The sequence below is a fragment of the Balaenoptera ricei genome, chromosome 20 (genome assembly GCF_028023285.1).
Source record: "Balaenoptera ricei isolate mBalRic1 chromosome 20, mBalRic1.hap2, whole genome shotgun sequence".
Classification (NCBI taxonomy): Eukaryota; Metazoa; Chordata; class Mammalia; order Artiodactyla; family Balaenopteridae; genus Balaenoptera; species Balaenoptera ricei.
The window spans coordinates 25,218,797-25,236,315 of NC_082658.1; positions in this window are offsets into that span (position 1 = coordinate 25,218,797).

The window sequence follows — 17,519 nt, forward strand, 5'->3', positions numbered from 1 at the left end:
CAGGGGAAAGGGAGGTGCCGGGAACCACAGATGGCAGGAATGGTTATGGAATCCTTCCTTTAACCGTAGCAGAGGGCCTCAGAAATCATCCGGCTGACCAAATGCTCACATCTTACCGATGGGGAAACTGAGGCTCGGGTGGGCAGAATGGCCTGGCCAAAACTGCTCCCTAAGTTGCTCCTACTCTGGGTTGGGGAGGTGACTGTAGATTTGCTTTTGATTTATGTGCAATCTGCCTATTTCCGCAGAACCTGGAACCCTACTCCCCCCACCACCCTGAGTGTGGCAGAGGAGATAGCCAGAGCCCAGGTCAAAGAAGAGGTGTTTCTGGGAGACCTGGAGACCTCTGGGGCTCTCCCTTCCCACCTACTGAATGTTCCGTCTCCCTAGAGAGAGCCACCACGCAGTCCACTCGAGGACACTGGCTCCTCCTAGTGGTCACGAGGAGCATTGCTCTTGGTCCCAGGTCCGCTTGGAGTCCAAGTCCGTTCCCTCTGGCCAATCTCCAGAATGGGCCCAGTCCCAGTTCCTAGTCCCCCCAACAGACACTCCGCCTGCAACTGTGGGAGACATTCACTCTCACCAGAGCTGAGGCCTGACCCCAGCAAGACGCTGTCTCTTCCAGGCCAGACTCCTGGACCATGACTGATGTGTTTCCACAGCTTATGATCCACAACCCGCCCTGTTATATCCAGATGTTTTTACCAGACTGAAAGCTCCTAGAGGCAAGAACCATGCTTACTTCACCTGTTTCCTTAGAGTCTGACACAGGGCCTCACACATACTGGGGGCTCAGTGAACACGCAGCCCTGCTCAGATCCCCTCCCCCTTCCACATACTCCAAGGACCAGCATCCTCTCCTCAGTTTCACCTTATCATGAAATTCCCCCTTTAAAAAAACCCGGACTACTCTGTGTGACTCGTGCCAGGTCCCTCCAGGCTTCAGTGGAAATGGAATAACACCTCCGAGAACCACATCCAGCTGTCTGTGAGGGTCTATACCTAGCCCCCAGCCCTCCAGGCTCCAGCCCCCTCCCCATCTCTTTCCCTGCCCCTCCATCCTACCTCAGAGAGTGAAGGTGAATCAGAGCCCTCCTCAGGGCTTTGTCAGAACTTCCCAGGCCCCATCCATCTCTTTTTCCGCATGGTCTTTTATTTTTTATTTTTTTTAATTTTTATTTATTTATTTTTGGCTGCGTTGGGTCTTCGTTGCTGCAAGCGGGCTTTCACTAGTTGCGGTGCACAGGCTTTTCATTGCGGTGGCTTCTCTTGTTGCAGAGCACGGGCTCTAGGCGCACGAGCTTCAGTAGTTGTGGCTCACGAGCTCAGTAGTTGTGGCTTGCGGGCTCTAGGACTCAGTCTCAGTAGTTGTGGTGCACAGGCTTAGTTGCTCTGCGGCATGTGGGATCTTCCCGGCCCAGGGCTCGAACCCGTGTCCCCTGCATTGGCAGGCGGATTCTTAACCACTGCGCCACCGGGGAAGCCCTCCACATGGCCTTTGAAAAGCTGAAGATTTTTGCTTGTTCAACAATCCTGGAAAAAAAACAGAAAAAGAAAAGAATGAAAATTTAAAAAAAAACCTTTGGGTCAGGAGAGGTGGTGTAATTTTCATGATTTTTCCTCTCCTTTTTATGTAAAGAGTTAATTATGTGTGGCATCCAACCAGGGTGAAATGTTTTCATCACTCCTGGCCGTGACTGCATTTCTGAGGGAGCAGGAAGAAAAGGTCCTGCGTGAGGCGGGCATCCTGTCCTGGGGACAGGGGTTGGATGTGATTATAACAGCAACTAATATTTGCACAAGTCACGAGATGCTTTTGTGTAAGACTTTTGAACATGAGAAGTGTTTTCTCCCATGTCCATTTAGCAGAGGAGGAAACTGAGGCAAATGTGTTGCGTCACAGAATTGGCAAGAGTGACAAAGCTGGGACCTAAGCCTCCTGATTCTCAAGTTCAGTGTCTTTTCCCTACAACAGAGTTGCCCCCTTTCCACAATCTGTGACCTTTCAGAGACCTGTTTGGTTATGAGCTGAGGCTTGGTGACCTGCAGAGGATGGATTCACACACTGACTCAGACACAAGGGCCCCAGGATGCTCAGAACAGTGTCTCCCCACTCTGGGTGAGTTGGGTGCTGGGTGGGAGGAGAGCAGGGGAATATTGTTACCAAAGTCCCTTGAGAGCGAGAACCGTAAGGAGGGGTTGGACCTATGTGGCAGTCATGCCGCTGCCAGAAACACAGCCCAAAGCTAGGGAGGAGCCAGGAAGAACTACTTCAGTTTCTCTCCCACCCCATTTTCTACCAGTGCCTCCCATTGGCCTAACCCACCCGGAAGTAGTGGGCAAGTGAGCTGGGTTGATGCAGGCCAAAGGACTGGCCTCCCCACCTACGGGGCAGGACAGAGAATGGATCTGGGGGTTGGGGGTTCAACTAAGACGGACCAGCATGTTCATATACACTTAATATTCCAGGGGTCTAACATAGCATCTGATACACAGCAGGCACTCAAGAAATACTTAAGTGAATACATAGAATAGGATAGGTAACAATATCTATCCAATGTGGTGTTTGGAGGATTAAATAATAACCCTTAACATTTGCTGAGTGCCAGTGCTCTGCTAATGAAACCACAAACATGATTTAAAATGGTCTAACAGGGGCTTCCCTGGTGGTGCAGTGGTTGAGAATCTGCCTGCCAATGCAGGGGACACGGGTTCGAGCCCTGGTCTGGGAGGATCCCACATGCCGCGGAGCAACTAGGCCCGTGAGCCACAATTACTGAGCCTGCGCGTCTGGAGCCTGTGCTCCGCAACAAGAGAGGCCGCAATAATGAAAGGCCCGCACATCGCAATGAAGAGTGGCCCCCACTTGCCGCAACTAGAGAAAGCCCTCGCACAGAAACGAAGACCCAACACAGCCATAAATAAATAAATAAATAAATAAAAATTGTATAACTTAAAAAAAAAAAAAAAGAATACGTCTTTAAAAAAAAAAAAAGGTCTAACATATGCCTAGATGTAGAAGGAGCTCATTAAGCATGCCTCCCTCCCCTCTCCCCTCCTGAATGAATTCAGTTTAATCAAGCACGGGCCTGGGGAGCACCACCTGGAGCACGGTATGGTCTAAGCACAGGATGCTCAAAGGGAAATCAACGTGGCCTCCAGAGGCTTCAGGGAGAGGGGGACAGACAAGCCAAAACATAAGCAATCTAGGGCTAAGTCAGCTCCCTTCCAAGGGGAAGGCACACCTCCAGATTCTGCTGCAGCACAGAAGACGGGTGAGAGGAGGAGAAGGAACAGGAGACAGAGTCTGGGTACCCCCATCAGCAGGATCTGGGAGCTGTTGCCAAGGAAGGCCAAGCCACCAAGGGAAGGAAGCGTCAAGATGGGAAGAGACCCCAACCCACCCCCATCTCAAAGGCCCCACACCTGTCTCCCCAGCCTCACTCCCCTTTCACCTCCATCCCCACCAGAAGTCACCACAGGTCTCTCTGACTCATCCCTCTGCATCCCTCCAATCTGACCCAAACCCCTACCCTGGCCCCCAGTCCTCCCAGCCCTCCCACAGGGCCCCCTGGTGCTCCCAGCCTGTGACTGGCAAACTACGTTCTGTCTTCCCCTCTGTCAGGAACACCCAGTACCACGTGGAAGTCTCTCCAGAAGCCTGTTCAATTGAAGGCTTTTCTTCTCTCACACACTGAACACCTTGGGGCTTGGAGGAGAGATAAGAGTCCTCCTTGCTTCCCATTTCTTTTTCCTCCTTCTTCCCTTGTTTAAAAATCCCAGGTCCTTTGAAGCTCCTGTGATCTATGTAGGTACCTTCGCCCACCTGTTCCTCCCCAGGAACTATACCTCCTCTGAAATCTCTAACTCCAAACACCACCCCCTGGCCACCACCTCGTGTCCCTGCTTGCTTGGGTCCGCCTGTGGCCACACTTCTGCAAGCTCATTGAGACCTCTTTGTCAGGTACCACTTTCTCACTAGCCATAAGCCCTTCCTGACTTCCCTCTTCTTGCCCAGCCTAGATTCTAAGGTCCACCCCTTGCTATCCCTCTACCCATCCCCACCCTTCTCTTTCTGTTGTCATAACCCACCTGACAAAACCCCAACCCTGGATTTAGTCAACCATCCGCCTTCTCCAAGCCTGGCCTGAGTAGCTGGCCCTGGCCGGAGAGAATCACGAGGCTGAGTAGGTCACTGGGTACTGGTGCTCAAAGACTTCCCGTGGGCTCGACTCTGCCCAGCAGTCCTGCTGTATTTCTCTGATAGTCTTGCTTCCACTTCCCAAGACATCTCGTGCCTCCTTCTCTACCTGCCTCGCAACAGATGACCTTACACGTACTTAACTGAGAAACCATCTGATGTGACTCTGCCACTTCCCACCACCAAACCCTAACCCTCCTGCATCCTGCATCGCACCATCCTTTTCCTCCTCTGCCAGAGATGGCGATGCCTCCACTTACACTCCTCGCCTTTCCAAAGACTCTGCTCCTTCAGTGAACCACCCTCTCGAATCATCATTCTCACCACCCGATAATTCCTATCGGTCTACAGACAGGATTGAGTCTCTCCCGTGGGTGGGGGGACCCATCCCCCCGCTTTTCCCATGTCATCCTCCAGCTTCTACCTCATTTCTCTTCTCCTCTTCCCAAAAGAATTGTTGACACACTCAGTTTCCACTTCCTTGCTTCCTAATCTATTTTTCTTCCCCCATGCTTACAAAGAATAGTTAATGAAAGGAAAATTCTCACAAGAGAATATAAAGTGAAAATAGGCCAGATAGAAAGCTGCATATTCAGTCTGATTCCAATTATTTATACATTAAAAATGAAGGAACGAGAAAAATTCTAACAGTGATCATTTGTGAATGTTGGGGTTAGAGGTGATTTTTGTTTGCTTTTGTATGCTTTTCTCTTCTTATTTTCTACAGTGAACACATTTTACATTTTTTATAATCCAAAAATTAATATATATACAAAATACAAAATATATACAAAAGAAATCTCCCTTTAGCTAAAAGTCTGTTGTGTCTCTACCACATCTTTCTCTTTTTAAAAAAATTTATTTATTTATTTACTTATTTTTGGCTGTGTTGAGTCTTCGTTTCTGTGCACGGGCTTTCTCTAGTTGTGGCGAGCGGGGGCCACTCTTCATCACGGTGCGTGGGCCTCTCACTATCGCGGCCTCTCTTGTTGTGGAGCACAGGCTCCAGACGTGCAGGTTCAGTAGTTGTGGCTCACGGGCCCAGTTGCTCCGCGGCATGTGGGATCTTCCCAGACCAGGGCTCGAACCCGTGTCCCCTGCATTGGCAGGCAGATTCTCAACCACTGCGCCACCAGGGAAGCCCCACATCTTTCTTTATACCATCTTTCTTTCTTCTTTTAATTTTTATTTTAATCAGAGATGTATATATGTACATCGTTAAACAGCTCAAAGAATTCCAGAAGCCTTACAAAGACAAACAGAAGTCCTTGTATCTTTTCTTTTGCTATTTCCCTTCATGTTTCTAACAAAACCCCCAAATTGCTGAATTTTTAGCTGTAAGTATGATTTACGGAAGTTGAAGATTTAGCTCATACACATACACATCATCTCCCTCCCTCATGTTCCCAATACAGCTGCTGTCTCACCTTTTATGAGATCGTTAAGTGCTTGTATTATTGTGACTATGAAAATGTTATTTACAGCTGAGCCATGTTGTGTACTACGATACTATTTCCTATCTTGAATAACTTCATTTTCTCTGGAATTAAACTTGTCTCCCTTTTTTAAAAGTTTGTTTAGTTTCTATGTACTTATTGCTAATCCCCACACTCTGACAGAAATTAAAATCTTCTCTCAGTATTTTCAAACAAAATATTTTTTTCTTCACAATATTCTCCCTGGAGCCCTGCTTCCTCCTGCTCCCATCTGGTGTGGGTGCTTCCTGGGCTCCTGTAAGTTCCCTTGACCATCATTCTAGAGATTCCTTTTGCCTCTCTTGTGGTTGGATCTCCTATTTCCTGAATCCTCTAAAAAATTTTTTCTCCTTCTTTAGCTGCAGCTCATCCTTAAGTAGCTTCCTGAGAAATGGTGCATGAGGTAAAATTTTTGAGAACTTATATTCTGAAAATGCCTTGATTTCTCACATGATCCATTGGCTGCATATAGAATACTAGGTAGCAAATTAGTTTCCCTTAGAATCTGAAAGCATTGTTCCATTGTATTCTAAGTTCCAGTGGGACTGGTAAGATATTCATGCCATCCATTCCAGTTCTTTTCTCTCTGAGAGCACTGAGAATCTCCTTTGTGTCCCCATTGTTCTGAAAGTTCATGATGATGACTTTTGGTGTCCAGTCTTTTTCATTTGTTATGCTCTACTTGATGTGATCTTTATATCTGAAACTCATGTCCTTCAGTTCACTGTATTATCTATTTCATCACATCTTCCTCCTCTGCTTTCTCTGTTCTTATTTTCTGCAAATCTTATTAGTAGAAGTCAGACCTGAATTGATTCTCTAATCTTTTCTCTCCTATTATCCATCTCTATCTTTTTGTTCTGTTTTCTGGGAGTAATTTTATCTCCCAGTCCCTCCATTGAATTTTTTAATTTAAATTTTATCTCAAAATTTTAATCTCCAAGAGCTTTTTAATGTTTTCAATAATTCATTCAACAAATATTTATGGAGAATCTACTATATGCCAGGCATTCTTCTAGGTGATAGGAATATCAGTGAAGAAAGACAAAAACCTCTGTTCTTAGGAGTTTATATATACTCTACTTTCTTTAAAAAAAAAACACAGACAAAGATACTACAAAAAAAGAAAATTACAGACTAATAACACTGATGAATATAGATGCAAAAATCCTCAACAAAATACTAGCAAACAGAATCCAACAACACATTAAAAGGATCATACACCATGATCAAATGGGATTTATCCCAGAGATGCAAGGATTCTTCAATATATGCAAATCAATGTGATACACCATATTAACAAATTGAAGAATAAAAACCATATGATCATCTCAATAGATGCACAAAAAGCTTTTGACCAAATTCAACACCCATTTATGATAAAAACTCTCCAGAAAGTGGGCATAGAGGGAACCTACTTCCACATAATAAAGGCCATATACGACAAACCCACAGCAAACGTCATTCTCAATGGTGAAAAACTGAAAGCATTTCCTCTAAGATCAGGAACAAGACAAGGATGTCCACTCTCACCACTATTATTCAACATAGTTTTGGAAGTCCTAGCCACGGCAATCAGAGAAGAAAAAGAAATAAAAGGAATCCAAATTGGAAAAGAAGAAGTAAAACTGTCACTGTTTGCAGATGACATGATACTATACATAGAGAATCCTAAAGGTGCCACCAGAAAACTACTAGAGCTAATCGATGAATTTGGTAAAGTTGCAGGATACAAAATTAATGCACAGAAATCTCTTGCATTCCTATACACTAATGATGAAAAATCTGAAAGAGAAATTAAGGAAACACTCCCATTTACCACTGCAACAAAAAGAATAGAATACCTAGGAATAAACCTACCTAGGGAGACAAAAGACCTGTATGCAGAAAACTATAAGACACTGATGAAAGAAATTAAAGATGATACCAACAGATGGAGAGATATACCATGTTCTTGGATTGGAAGAATCAGTATTGTGAAAATGACTCTACTACCCAAAGCAATCTACAGATTCAATGCAATCCCTATCAAATTACCAATGGCATTTTTTATGGAACTAGAACAAAAAATCTTAAAATTTGTATGGAGACCCAAAAGACCCCAAATAGCCAAAGCAGTCTTGAGGGGAAAAAAACAGAGCTGGAGGAATCAGACTCCCTGACTTCAGACTATACTACAAAGCTACCGTAATCAAGACAGTATGGTACTGGCACAAAAACAGAAATATAGATCAATGGAACAGGATAGAAAGCCCAGAGGTGAACCCACGCACCTATGGTCAACTAATCTTTGACAAAGGAAGCAAGGATATACAATGGAGAAAAGACAGTCTCTTCAATAAGTGGTGCTGGGAAAACTGGACAGCTACATGTAAAAGAATGAAATTAGAACACCCCCTAACACCATACACAAAAATAAACTCAAAATGGATTAGAGACCTAAATGTAAGACTGGACACTATAAAACTCTTAGAGGAAAACATAGGAAGAACACTCTTTGACATAAATCACAGCAAGGTCGTTTTTGATCCACCTCCTAGAGTAATGAAAATAAAAACAAAAATAAACAAATGGGACCTAATGAAACTTCAAAGCTTTTGCACAGCAAAGGAAACCATAAACAAGATGAAAAGACAACCCTCAGAATGGGAGAAAATATTTGCAAATGAATCAATGGACAAAGGATTAATCTCCAAAATATATAAACAGCTCATGCAGCTCAATATTAAAAAAAAAAACAACCCAATCCAAAAATGGGCAGAAGACCTAAATAGACATTTCTCCAAAGAAGACATACAGATGGCCAAGAAGCACATGAAAAGCTGCTCAACATCACTAATTATTAGAGAAATGCAAATCAAAACTACAATGAGGTATCACCTCACACCAGTTAGAATGGGCGCCCTCAGAAAATCTACAAACAACAAATGCTGGAGAGGGTGTGGAGAAAAGGGAACCCTCTTGCACTGTTAGTGGGAATGTAAATTGATACAGCCACTATGGAGAACAGTATGGAGGTTCCTTAAAGAACTAAAAATAGAAGTACCATATGACCCAGCAATCCGACTACTGGGCATATACCCAGAGAAAACCGTAATTCAAAAAGACTCATGCACCCCAATGTTCATTGCAGCACTATTTACAATAGCCAGGTCATGGAAGCAACCTAAATGCCCATCGACAGACAAATGGATAAAGAAGATGTGGTACATATATACAATGGAATATTACTCAGCCATAAAAAGGAATGAAACTGGGTCATTTGTAGAGACGTGGATGCATCTAGAGACTGTCATACAGAGTGAAGTAAGTCAGAAAGAGAAAAACAAATATCGTATATTAATGCATATACATGGAACCTAGAAAATGGTACAGAGGAACCGGTTTGCAGGGCAGAAATTGAGACACAGAAGTAGAGAAAAAAACGTATGGACACCAAGGGGGGAAAGCGGCAGTGGATGGGGGTTGTGGTGTGATGAATTGGGAGATTGGGATTGACATGTATACACTAATGTGTATAAAATGGATGACTAATAAGAAAAAAATAAAAAATAAAAGAATTTCTCTCTCTCAGTGTTTTTTTTTTTTGAAAAAAAAATCAACCCTATTAAGGTGTAGCTTACACACAATACAAGGAAACTATTTAAGTGTGATAAAATTTGACAAATTAATAACCCATATCGGGACTTCCCTGGTGGTGCAGTGGATAAGACTGCACTGCCAATGCAGGGGGCCTGGGTTCAATCCCTGGTCAGGGAACTAGATCCCACATGCATGCTGCAACTAAGGAGCCCAGGAGCCGCAACTAAGACCTGGTGCAACCAAATAAATAAATATTTTTTAAAAACCCATGTAACCACCACCACAATCAAGACGTAGAAAATTCTTACCACCCCAGAAAGTTCCCTTGAGCCCATTTGCAGTCAATCACCCCCTTTTCCTGGTCCCAAGCACCCACCAATCTGCTTTTTGACACTATAGATTAGACTTGTCCTTTCTTGAGTTTCATATAAATGGAATTTTACGATTTTCACTCTTTTGCACCTGGCTTCTTTCACTAAGAATAATGGTTTTGAGACTTTCATATTGCTGCTGTATCAGTCATCTCTTCTCATTGCTGGATAGTATTCCACTGCACACCACAGATTTCTATTTATTCACCTTGTGACAGACAGTGGGGTTGCTCCCAGTTTGGGGTTATTAGGAACAAAGCTGATATGAACATTTGTACACAGGTCTTTGTATGGACACAGGTTTTTGTTTCTTTGGGATAAATATCTAGGAATGAAATTGCTGAATTGTATAGTAAATATATGTTGAATTTTATAAGAAAATGCCAAACAGTTTTCCAAAGTGGTGGTGCTATTTTACAGTTCCACCAGCAGTGTTCCAATTACTCTATATTCTTACCAGGAGTTAATATTTTTAGGCTTTTCCATTTTAATCATTTTAGAGGGTATATGGTAGTAACTTGTTATGGTTTTAATTTGCATTTCCTTGATGACTAATGATACTGAGCATCTTCTCGTGTGTTTGTTAGCTTTTTGATGAACTAACTTTGATGAAGTGTCTATTCAAATCTTTTGTCTATTTTTTTAAATTGGGTTTGTATTATTGTTCTTGAGTTGTAAGAGTTCTTTACATGTATTGGATACAAGTCCTTGGTCATATAAATACATTGCAGATATTTTCTCCCAGTTTGTAGCTTAAATTTTTTTTCTTAACAGTCTGTTTCAAAGAACAGAAGTTTAAATTTTAATGGAGTCTAATTTATCCATTTTTTTCTTCTATGATTTGTGCCTTTTGTGTCCTATGTAAGAAATTCTTACCATGGTCATGAAGATTTTGTCCTGCTTTTCTTCTAGAAGTTTTATGGTTTTAGCTTTTTTTCCCCTAAATTTATTTATTACTTTATTTATTTATTTTGACTGTGTTGGGTCTTCATTGCTGCGTGCAGGCTTTCTCTAGTTGTGGCCAGCGGGGGCTACTCTTCGTTGAGGTGCGTGGTCTTCTCATTGCGGTGGCTTCTCTTGTTGCAGAGCACAGGCTCTAGGCACGCGGGCTTCAGTAGTTGTAGCACACGGGCTCAGTAGTTGTGGCTCACAGGCTCTAGAGTACAGGCTCAGTAGTTGTGGCACATGGGCTTAGTTGCTCCATGGCATGTGGGATCTTCCCGGAGGACCAGGGCTCAAACCCGTGTCCCCTGCATTGGCAGGTGGATTCTTAACCACTGTGCCACCAGGGAAGCCCCTGGTTTTAGCTTTTATGTTTGGGTCCATGATCCACTTCAGGTTAATTTTTGTGTATGGAGTAGGACAAGGGTCAAGTATTTTCATTTTTCCATATGGATATTCACTTGCTCCTGTGCCATTTTTGAAAAGACTATCCATTTGCCATTGAATAACATCATCATCTTTGTAAAAACAAAACAAAACAAAAAGCTGACCACAGATGTGTGGGTTTATTTCTGGATTCTCTGTTCCTTTGAGAATCAATACCACACCTTCTAGATTACTGTAGCTTTATGGATGAATGGACACTATATCCTCCGTGTATACTAAACCTTCCAACCTTGTTCTCTTTTTCAAAATTGTTTCACCAATTCTAGGTTCTTTGAAATTCCATATAAATTTTAGAATTAGCTTGTCAATTTTTACCAAAAAAACTTGCTGGAATTTTGTTTGGGATCCCTTTGAATCAATAGATTAATATGAGGAGAATTGACATTTTAATAACATTGAATTTTCTCTTCAATGAATATGGTATATCTCTCCATTTCTTTTAGGTCTTTCAAATTTTTTCTTAGCAATGTTTGTAGTTTTTATCAGACAGGTGGTATTGAATTTATCCCTAAGTATTTCATGTTTTTGGTGCTATTGTAAAGGGTGTTTTTGCCTTTCAGTTTCCATCTTTCAGTTTGTTGTTCAGTTTGTGTATTAACCTTACTTCTTGCATCCTTGCTAAACTCACTTATTGATTCTAATAGTTTCTTTTTAAAATTTTTAGGATTTTCTACATACGCAATAAATAAAAGCAGTTTTACTTCATCTTTCCCAATCTGTATGCCTCCTATTTACTTTTCTGTGCCTGTTGTAACTATTATACTGGCAAAGATCTCCTAATGTTGAATAGAAGTGATGGAAGTGTGTATCTTTGCCTTTTTTTTTTTAATTAATTAATTTATTTTTGGCTGCGTTGGGTCCTCGTTGCTGCACGCTGGCTTTCTTTTAGTTGAGGTGCGTGGGCTTCTCATTGCGGTGGCTTCTCTCATTGCTGAGCACAGGCTTTAGGCACGCAGGCTTCAGTAGTTGTGGTGCATGGGCTCAGTAGTTGTGGCTCCACAGCATGTGGGATCTTCCCGGACCAGGGCTCGAACCCGTGTCGCCTGCATTGGCAGGCGGATTCTTAACCACTGCGCCACCAGGGAAGCCTTTGCCTTGTTCTTGATTTTAGGGGAAAACATCTTTCATCTCTACTTATTTTTCTTAATAGCATCTTGTTCTAGTTTCATGCATGGTAGAATCTTTCTCTTTATCTGAGGATATCAATTATAGGGTTGGTTGGTTAGTTGTTTGGTTGGTTGGTTTAGATTTTCCATGCTCTTTGCCTTGTCTCTGATTCTGCCAAGTTTTTTGTTTGTGTTGCTTTTGTTTTGTTTTTGTTTTGCTTAGTTGTTTTTGTTCATTTTGTTGTTCTTTTTCATGTTATGGCTTTTCTCAAATGGACTTATGTCACTTGTCTGTTCATACTTGAAAGTGAGGTACTGCAGACTGCTGGTTAGTCCCCAAATCCTTTCTTCCTTGATACTTGGCTGCCCAGCTTAAAAACACATTTTCTAGCCTCTTCTGTGACTAGACGAGGTCATGCAACCAAGTTCCCACCAGTACAATGAAGTGGAATTTACATGTGCTGCTTCTGCCTCATTTGCTTACAACAAAATTGCTGCCCAGATTTTCCTGTTTTCCCTTCCTGCAAGCTGGAACACAGATGGCCCATGATTAAATGAAGACAATCTTTTAGGGGATGACAAACCAACAAAAGGAAATTAGGTCTGTGAATGACCTGTGGAGCAAAGACAAACTAAGTTCTATCTTCTTTAGTCTACTGTATTCTGGGGTCTCCTTGGTACAGAAAATCAAACTTTGCTCTAACTTAAATCCCAACTAATACAAGCGCTGAAAAGCTGGCTGGAAGCTTCACTGGTGTGAGTGTCCAGTGGTGGGTTTCACTCCAAGGTAGTGGCTTTAATTTAAAAATAAATTAATTAATTAATTAAATAAATTTATGAAAGAAAAAGCAATGCCACTCTTCTCATTAAATCCTTTTATTTGGGAAATTATATTTAGTTTTTATAAAAATGTGTTAAAGCGATGAGTTTACTGTTGTTATTTCTAAATGAGTAAGTAAATATTTAAAATTTTTTTCATTTTAACTTGACTGTATATAATCCATCTTTTTTTTTTAAATTAATTTATTTATTTTTGGCTGCATTGGGTCTTCATTGCTGCATGCAGGCTTTCTCTAGCTGTGGCAAGCAGGGTCTACTCTTCGTTGTGGTGCGCGGGCTTCTCATTGCAGTGGCTTCTCTTTGTTGCCGAGCACGGGCTCTAGGCGTGCAGGCTTCAGTAGCTGTGGCACGCGGGCTCAGTAGTTGTGGCACATGGGTTTAGTTGCTCTGCTGCATGTGGGATCTTCCCGGACCAGGGCTTGAACCCATGTCCCCTGCATTGGCAGGCGGATTCTTAACCACTGCGCCACCAGGGAAGTTCCCATTTTTTTTAAATTGAAGTATAGTTGATTTACAATGTTGTGTTAGTTTCAGGTGTACAGGACAGTGATTAACATATACACACTACTATATTTAAAACAGATAATCAACAAGGACCTACTGTATAGCGCAGGGAACTATACTCAATATTTTGTAATAACCTATAAGGAAAAAGAATCTGAAAAAGAATATGTATATATTATACTTATATATGCTTATTTCACCATTGTAATGTTGGGTAACACTCCCAGTCCCATTCACTAGTTATGCTTCAGCCACATTTGGTTCCTTCAGTGGACCAAGGTCCAGCCTGCCTGAAGGTCTTTGCACTGTAGGGAAAAAGCTCCGCCGTGGCGCCCTGGCAACCTTACGGGTCTCAACAGAGTCCGTATCGGCAGCGCTGAAACTTCAGTGGAATTTGTCTTACAGAGCATCGTGTGATCCTCCTGGGACAGAAGGGAGGGTTGTGAGGAGCTGCTACAAGGCCATTTCTCACTCGCTTCCCTGTGACGGGAAAGCTGGCAGGAGACAGTTCCTCATAGCCTCTGGGTTCTGGTGAGGTCTGAGGCTTTCTGTCTCGCCACCCCCCCCCCCCCCCCCCGTGCACCAAGGCTACAGCAGCAAACACTAATCCTGCTTAGCTGCAGCAGGGCACTGGCTACTCAGAAACAGAGTGTCCTAACATTAGTCCCCATTTGTGTCAGTGTCGCCCTACACAAGGGCCACCAGGAGCCGGCTCCTTTGGCTACTCTTCCTTTTGGTGTCTGTGTAAGTAATAAACTGTATGAATCTAAAAAGGGCTGCTCATCTCTTTACCAGCCAAATCTATTGCACATGGTATTCCCTCTGCCTGAAGGCAACCTCCCATCCCACACAACCTTTTTTTTTAAAAATAAATTTATTTATTTTTGGCTGCATTAGGTCTTCGTTGCGGCACGCGGGCTTTCTTTAGTTGCATTGAGCGGGGGCTACTCTTCGTTGCGGTGCACGGGCTCTAGGCACACGGGCTTCAGTAGTTGTGTCACACGGGCTCAGTAGTTGTGGCTTGCGGCCTCTAGAGAGCAGGCTCAGTAGTTGTGGCGCACGGGCCTAGTTGCTCCGCGGCATGTGGGATCCTCCTGGACCAGAGCGCGAACCCGTGTCCCCTGCATTGGCAGGCAGACTCCCAACCACTGCACCACCAGGAAAGCCCCCACAGGGAAGCCCCCACGCAACCTTTCATGTCTAACTCCTTTACATCTTTCCCTAAATGTCATCTCCTCATGGAGGCCTCCTTGACCAGCTCACTCAAAAGAGACCCTTTGTGCCAGACACAGTTGGTTGCAATTCCAACATCCATTCTCCCTTGCATCCTGTTCCTTGCTAACAAGAACCCCCATTTTGATTTGTTAGCATATTAAGCAGTCATGTGGTTTAGGAGAAGCCAGCCCTCCCCAGTCCCAGAGGTAAACTCTTGGCTTATCAAATTCCAACATTGTAATGCCATTCCTTTGCTAATGACTGGGCTAGAAATAGGCAGATGATACAATCCTGCCTAATAACGCATAGGTGGATGTCTGGTTCGGTGCTTCTGGGAAACTTTACCTTGCTCTTACAAAGGGACCCAAAAACGTGACATGTCCTTTTCCTGCCTTCTGGCCTTTGGTTATTGTTGTGTGAGAACATTAAGCTTGGACCTTCTACAGTCATCTTGTGACCTTGTGGGGACAAGCATGAGAAAGAAAGTCAACATCTGGAGATGGCAAAGCTGAAAGATGGAAAGATTCTGCAGCATTGATGGCCTTGGTGAGCCACTAAATTAACCAACCCCAGACCTGCTCTCCCCTGGGACTTGTTATTTGATATATCTCTTTATTGTTTGTCAGTTGAGTCCACTTTTCTATTACTTGCAATCAAAGCCTTCTTTACTGGTTCACCATCTTCTTGTTGTCTGTTTGTTTCCTTCATGAAGGTAGTCAAAATTCCATATCATTTATTTCTTTGTGTACTTGTCTTTCTCTGTATACACCAGCCTCCCCTTAACCCAGAATGTAAACTCCATGAGGACAGGGGCCCTCTCCATCTTCTTCATCACTTATCCCCAGTGTCTAGCATGACACAAGAGGCCTCCAAAATATGTGTTAAATGAAGAAAAAGATGCTCTTCTATAATTATTTGCTTTAATTACCACCCTTCCCATGTTAGCACTGAGCCTGGAAGTAGAATCAACCTTTGTTTACATATTACTTACAGATCACACATTCCCACAGCTTGGAAAAGCACTGGCTATGATATCATACATATCTGCCATTTCCCAGCTGTGTGACTGTAAGCAAGTTACTTGACGTCTCTGAATCTCCACTTCTTCATTTCCAAAACGGTAATGTGAAAATAGGTTTAAATAAGATTATGTCTTTATGAAGCAATTGGTCCACAGGCGGTGTTCAAGATGTATTTGCTCTTATCTTCAGCCTGTACACCAGTCTGGGAAGAAGAGCTGAAGGGGAAAATGCTCTGTGTAGCAACAAATTGGATCCACTCCTAAAGCTGGTGCACCAGTGCTGCTCTGTCCCTAATTTTTGCCTCAGCACAATTAAATTCTTCCCAGATATCCTCCTCATTATCCTTATACTTCATCCTCCCCATCTCTCCACCTACAACTAGCCCAGGTCCACACGATGCCCTCATGTCACGTGAGCTTTCCTGTTGCCTTTGCTTCCCAGGACACAATGTGGGGAAGTGGAAACAATATAGGGCTTAGGACTTCCCTGGTGGTGCAGTGGTTAGGAATCCACCTGCCAATGCAGGGGACACCGGTTTGATCCCGGGTCCGGGAAGATCCCACATGTCGCAGAGCAACTAAGCCTGTGCACCACAACTACTGAGCCTGCGCGTCTGGAGCCTGTGCTCCGCAACAAGAGAGGCCACGATAGTGAGAGGCCCGCGCACCGTGATGAAGAGTGGCCCCCGCTTGCCGCAACTGGAGAAAGCCCTCGCACAGAAACGAAGACCCAACACGGCCAAAAATAAATAAATTAATTAATAAAAAAATAAATAAATAAAAGAGACTAAAGAGACATGAAAAATAAATATAGTACCTAATCTTAGACTGCTTCCCGTATTGGGTGGTGGGAGGGGGTGAGAAGACTGCTATAAAGTTCATTATTAGGTCAACAGAAAAAAATGGAATGCAGAGGGTAGATTAAACTTTTTCAAGTTATATAAAAGGATATGCTTATTCTTAGAAAATACAAAGAGAGAGAAGAAGGGAGGAGGGAGAGAAGAAAGGAACAAATGGTAAGATGTGAAAAGGAATAAACAGAAACCTCATTTTAAATTGAGTCAGGAGGCCAGAAGGGAGAACTCTCACACCCTACCAACAGGTAGAAACCCAACAGGAAGATATAGCTTTGCATCTCCAACAGGAAGAAGGTTACTACTTTACTATCCAGCAGGAAGAAGGAAAATTTTCTCTTTGCCTGAATTTCTCCTTGCCCAGCAACAGCCCGGCCAATAAGAGACTGTCACAACTCAGCCAATGAAAAGCCACTACATTTTCAAATTCCCAGTTTCCTCCGACTCTTTGTTTATGACAGCCCCTCCCAACTCCCCCTTCTCCACTATAAAAGAAAGGTCCTCTCCTTTGTTCTGCAGACTTGCCTGTGGGTTGCCATAGATTACATGTCCAGAATTGCAATTCTTTGCTGTTCCCAAATAAACCCAATTTGCTGATAAAATAACCTGCTGTTTTATTGTTTTAGATCAAAAAACCAAATGGAGCAAATTGTTAGCAATAGATGAATTTGAGTAAACATGTGTTCCCTGTACTATCCTTGCAACTTCTCCAAATAAGACTTAAAAAAAAAAAAAAAAAGGAAATGTCACCTTGCACCAGTCAGAATGACCATCATCAAAAAATCTACAAACAATAAATGCTGGAGAGGGTGTGGAGAAAAGGGAACCCTCATACACTGTTGGTGGGACTGTAAATTGATTCAGCCACTATGAAAAACAGTATGGAGGTTCCTTAAAAAACTAAAAATAGAACTACCATATGACCCAACAATCCCACTACTGGGCATATACCCAGAGAAAA